The 6,044-nt window shown below is 34.0% G+C and overlaps 1 long non-coding RNA gene across 1 annotated transcript; it reads left to right on the forward strand.

Annotated features, from left to right (window-relative positions):
* Positions 1 to 36: 36 nt before the first annotated feature.
* LOC114251318 (uncharacterized) lies at positions 37 to 4,740 on the forward strand. Its single transcript, XR_016323456.1, has 3 exons — positions 37 to 482; positions 635 to 834; positions 4,734 to 4,740. It is a non-coding gene; the product is annotated as an uncharacterized LOC114251318 (long non-coding RNA).
* Positions 4,741 to 6,044: the final 1,304 nt, after the last annotated feature.

Consider the following 6,044-nt stretch of genomic DNA (forward strand, 5'->3'; position numbering starts at 1 on the left):
AAAGAGAGAATATAATTGCTGGAAATTTCTGATGAAGTGATTGACATGAAAAAGGATTTTACTAAACTTAGGTTAACCAGACGAGATAATAAACGTAAACAAGCGGACCGTTACTGAGTTACATTGCGATAGCGAGGGATTATTATCTCTGTCCTTATCACTCGTACGCGCAGTTATGGCGTCAGTTGGTCGACAACAGCTGTCGTTGTGTGTTTCGTGGTACAGGAAAGCACTGAGTACCGCAGCTGTCAACATTTGGTCCGCCATTTTGTGAACAAGTTCATTCCTGTTTGGATTGCGTTCGAAGTGATACATATTTTTTCGTTTCCGTATTTACTTGGTTTGTTGTTGTTATTATTCCGTTTTTGTTAGTTTTATTTTTGATTTTTGCTGTTATTGTGAGTACTTAGTTGTTGATTTTAATTATGGAATCACAGCTTGGCGGCTCTAAAATGAATTCACCACGCAAAAAGCGTCAAAAGGTAAGTTAATTTATTAATTCATTTGTACTTGAACCACTACCATAATTTTGATTTTTAAAGTTCCGTACCAAAAAAGATTATTTTTTATATAATAAGTAATAAGAAAATAGTCTAAAATTTACCATTCCTCACCATTTTTATTTTATTTACAGCGGACGTATTTTACATCGAATGAAAAAGGAATGGTCGTTAATGTGCACAAATACGTGAAGCAAACTTGGCCTACAGATGAATATCCGTACAAAACACGTATAATGGAGAAAACAGCGAGCATTTTGGGCATCGGTGTCGCTTCCGTATATAGAATAATAAAAGAATATGCAACTATGCTGCTGATAAATGCCGAAATTGTGTGGATAAATAAAATACCTAAACTTTTGTATAAAATAAACTTAAAACAAACAAAAGGAATCCGTCCGACGGGGGATACATCAAAGGAAAAACAAAATTGTTATTTTCATTTAATTCCGAACATTTTCATTCATTTCTCTACCTTTTAAACCTTCTCTGGACTTCCACAAATTATTCAAGACCAAAATTAGCCAAATCAGTCCAGCCGCTCTCGAGTTTTAGCGAGACTAACGAACAGCACAGCTGTGAAATATCAAAACCCAGTATCTGCATAAAACTAAAGGACAAACCCGAAATCCATACAAACTTGGGCCTGGCGTTACAGTGCTAGAATTTGGGCATAAGTTACAATACCTAAGAAGGTTTCATGAGCCAAATTTTCAGGTCTCCCAGCAATGGCCAAATTGGTAAAATCAGACAATGTTTACATTTTAGGTTATGTTTATTGTTCGAGATATTTTAATAAAAACGATATTTTTGAGGCTGTTTCCTACTAAAGATGAGTAATTTTTCACGAAACCTGTTGCAGCAACAGGTTGCTTTAAAATAAAAATGGAACCTGTTACGAGAAATCGCGTGTTAGGTTGTTTACGAAAACGAACGAAAGCCAAAAATTCAAAACAACGTAATGCGAAACGCGCTGCGCACGAAATGATTTTTTTAAGGGATTTTATGACCTGGTAACTAAGACCTTTGGGTCAGTCTTATTTTAATTTTAATGAAAACTTTTTTATATGAAAAACTATATTTATATGATAACTTTTTTATATAAAATATAAATCATTACGTGCTCCCATATTATGTCATCACCTTTCATTTAATTTTATTTCATGCCTTTTTTATTTTTATTTTTTATTGCTTAGATACCTATCGACGAGCTCACAGCCCACCTGATGTTAAGTGGTTACTGGAGCCCATAGTCATCTACGACGTAAATGCGCCAACCACCTTGAGATACAAGTTCTAAGGCCTCAGTATAGTTACAACGGCTGCCCCGCCCTTCAAACCGAAACGCATTACTGCTTTACGGCAAAAATAGGCGGGCGGAAGGCGCGGACTCACAAGAGATCCTACCACCAGTAAAATTATTAATGTAACTACACCATAGAAAAACTCAAAGTACCAAATCGACTTTTTCATGTTATATTTAAGATTGCCAGTTGAAAATATTTTGAATTGCCGCAGTTGCCGACATGATTTCGTGTCATAACTAAATGGCACAGTTATTTATTTCTTTTAATGATTTTTGTTAGTAGATTTTGGTGCTTTACGTTACGTTATTCAATGAGATTAAGTTTATAGTCTGGCCGGCGAATCATGGCACAACTAAATAGCGGCAATCCAAAATATCTTCAGTTGGCAACATTAAAGATAACATAACACGATTTGATACATTTGTATTTTTCTAGGGCATAGTCACATTAATATAAAAATGCAAAACTATCCTTTCATGCTATATTTAATGTTGTCAGTTGTAGATATTTTGAATTGCCGCCATTGTAAGTAGTTGTGTCACGATTCGATGGCCATACTCTATTTACATTGATTAAAATACCTATAAAAACAGTCATTTATCCTAAAGCAAAAGAGTATTAATTATTTTTTACACTCGATTTCCACTAAATCGATCCTATTTTATGGATGCTCTAATTCTAATCCGCACGTTTGTGGAGCTAGTTACGTATGTATATTGAAATAAGTGTTGCAGATGTTTACAAAGATTGTTTAAAACAAAAAATTGAATTCAACTTATTTTCTACACTTGGCCATTGTCAATGAAGCTAAGATTTCAATAGGTTAATCAAGCAAAATAGACGAATTTTTTGGTACATATCCCATTCGTGTAACGCTTAGGCCCAAAATGGGGTTTCTCCGAGAGCCGAAAAACAATTTCATATCTTTGACATCGTGCCGTTTCAATAACATTAGTCGTACCTTCTTGAGTTTGATTGAAAAATTTGAGGTACATAACAAGCTTTATAAAAAAGTAGATTTCATGCGTCTATCACAAAAGATGTACGTAGAGGAGCAGTTACTAATAAAAAGATTGTTTTCTTAGATCAAACTTTTTGTGTGACAATTTCAAAACCTAGTAAGATCACTTGCTTTGTTTTCATCTAGTTCTAAAATATAATGAGTGGGGATAAACGCAACTTAATAGACTTAGTAAGATAAATTGCTTTGTTTCATTTAGGTCTGAATTTACTGAGTGGGAACTAAATGCAATTTTATAAACATAGTAAGAAAAAACAGAATAAAAAAACATAAATATGGGCAGAAATAAGCAGTTTTAATGAAAAAGAAAAAAAAAACACATAATCGGAAACCAAACACTATTTGTTCACAGTAAAAAATCAAAAAATAATCACTCAAAATATTTGAAAACAGTCAAATAAAAATAAATTATTCGGTTAATAATAATTGTCCACTAGAAACTAAATTAACTGGATTATTATTAATCGGTACACTTTGCCAAAACTTCTTCTCCAAAACTTCTGTTCATTGGCATAAGCTAAATAAATTTGTTACTATGCCTTCCTTTTTACTTTCGGTAATGCCTCTTGGAATATTTTTTAAGGTTGGCATGATCAAGGGATTGTGTTTTTTAATAAGAAAATCCAACTCGGAATACGGAGATTCAAAATCATTCCTATAAAACATATTACGGCACCCTTTTACAAATATTACTTCAACAAAAGAACTAAGCAAAAAATTATTAATGGGAACAAGGTCATCATTGCGTCGCAGTATGCGTTTCTTTTTTACCCACTCATACGATTTTTGGAATTCGATAACTTCAATATGCGATCTGCAACCCAAAATTACATTCTTATAGTCTTCAAAATCGTACACAGCATCTTTTGTTTTTAATCTGCCTCTCCATATTGCCATGAACTCCATCAGCTGACATACGTGTGTGATCTTTAGTTAGGAAGGTATTACAAAGTCAAACTTTCTAAATTGAAAAACCCAGAGCTTATTATAGTAACAAGTGATGTAAAGAGGATCCAATTTTTATTTTGAACTGTGCAATTATCACACCACAATATCAAATGATTAAAATCTCTTTCTTTTTCGATCATTGCTGAAATTGCATTAACAATGTCATGAGCATCTCGTCCAGAATAGGCTTCATGCCATAGAATACAAATACTATTAACATTAGTTTTCTTTCTGATTGGTGCAAATGTCAAGTTGAAAGTTATCATTCTATTCAAGAAAAACGATTCTTTGACTTTAGCCATGTCGGGTAACAACATAACTTTTTGTAAATCCATCGAATAGTATCTCACAGAGGAAGTATTTTCTAGGGAGGCATCTTCTTGATACTTTTGTATTGCTTTACTTGCTTTAGCTTTGTGATCCCCGTATGCAGTTTTAACATCCTCTGGAATATTTGCACCTTCATTTACTTTATGTGTCGTAGTAGGTTGCAATTTTGGAAAACAAAAAACCTTGACAATAATAAAACACACTGAAGCGTACTTACGTTTCACCATGTTGTTCTTTTAAAGCATTCAAGATCAATTTCGACCTATAAAACTGATTTTTACTCATTTTATAGACAAAAACACGAACGACGTGCAACGATTTTCTCACTTACTAAAGTTTCGCGGGAGTTTTGACGTTTATTTCAACCATTCTTAGTATCTGCATGAATCATTTTAAATCCAAGTAACTACAAGCACTTATTAGGTTTTTAAAATGGTTGATGTTATATACTATGTTCTAATCTTGTAATTTTTGCATTTTGAAAACGTTTACTGTAGATACTAGGTTTCCGACTTTGTGTAACTTCGTTTTTTACAAATTTTTGGGGGTTTTTGCTATCCTAGTATGTGGAGAATGGTTTACAAGGTCGAAAAATGCAAAAACACACTTTTTTTTTAAATTTGTCAGATACTAGGTTTTGAAATTGGACAGCAATTCATTTATAAATATATAGATAAATATTTTCGCATTATAGTATGTATGAACTTGTAATAAAATCTCTTTGGCTATACAATTTGTATCTGGCTGGTTTTGGTATCATTAAAAGTTTAAATTTTAAAGAAGATAATTCCAAATTCGAGTTAAGAAAATGTGTGATTTTTATTTATTTTTCGTACTGTCAAAATGAGTGAATATAATGAAGAAATTCGATACATTTTAAAATTTTACTACAAAAAAGGTAAAAATGCAACGCAAGCCGCGTAAAAAATTTGCGATATTTATGAACCGGACCTAGTGCAGTGTCTGTGAGAGTAGCACAAATTTGGTTTAAGCGTTTTCAATACGGAAATTTTCTTGTCAAAGATGCACATCGCTCTGGTCGCCCTATTACGGATAGAATGGATGCCATTTTTGAAAAAGTGGAGCCAGATCGGCATATCAGTAGTTACGACGTAGCTGAAGAACTGGAAATTGACCACAAAACAGCTCGATATTTGAGTACCTCATGAGCTTACTGAAAGCAACCTAATGAGCTGTGTACTCATTTGTGATTCTTTATTACGACGTAATGAAACCGAACCATTTTTTGAAGAAGCTGATAATTGGTGTTGAAAAGTGGGTTACGTACGACAAGAACGTCGAAAAAGGTCGTGGTCAAAGGCCAGTCAGGCTTCACAGACTGCGGCGAAACCCGGGTTAACTTGCAACAAGGTGATGCAGTGTGTGTGGTGGGATTGGAAGGGCATTATTCATTATGAGCTGTTACGACCAGGCAGGACCATCGATTCTGAACTCTACTGCGAACAACTGAAGAGATTAAAGCAAGAAGTTGAGAGAAAGCGGCCGGAATTAATCAACAGAAGGGGTGTGGTTGTTCATAATAATAACGCTAGACCTCACATATATTTAGCCACTCAGCAAAAATTAAGAGAACTTGGCTGGGAGGTGTTGATGCATCCGCCGTATAATCCTGACCTTGCACCTTCAGATTTCCACCTGTCTCGGCCTCTTCAGAATTATTTAGGCAGTGTCAGGCTAACATGACGAGAGGACTGCCAAAACCAATTTCGCGGTATTTTGATGAAAAGCCCCAAAATTTTTATAGCAATGGGATCATATCCCTACCTACGAGATGGCAAAAATTTATTGAACAAAATGATACCTACATACTTTAGTTTAATGTAAATAAACTATATTCAAAAATGTAGTGAATATTCTTAAAAAAATCGTAGAAACTTTTTCCCCAACCTAACAAAAGATTAGGTTGTATGGTATGAC

This window comes from Bombyx mandarina, chromosome 08 (assembly GCF_030267445.1).
Source record: "Bombyx mandarina strain Sakado chromosome 08, ASM3026744v2".
Taxonomy (NCBI): domain Eukaryota; kingdom Metazoa; phylum Arthropoda; class Insecta; order Lepidoptera; family Bombycidae; genus Bombyx; species Bombyx mandarina.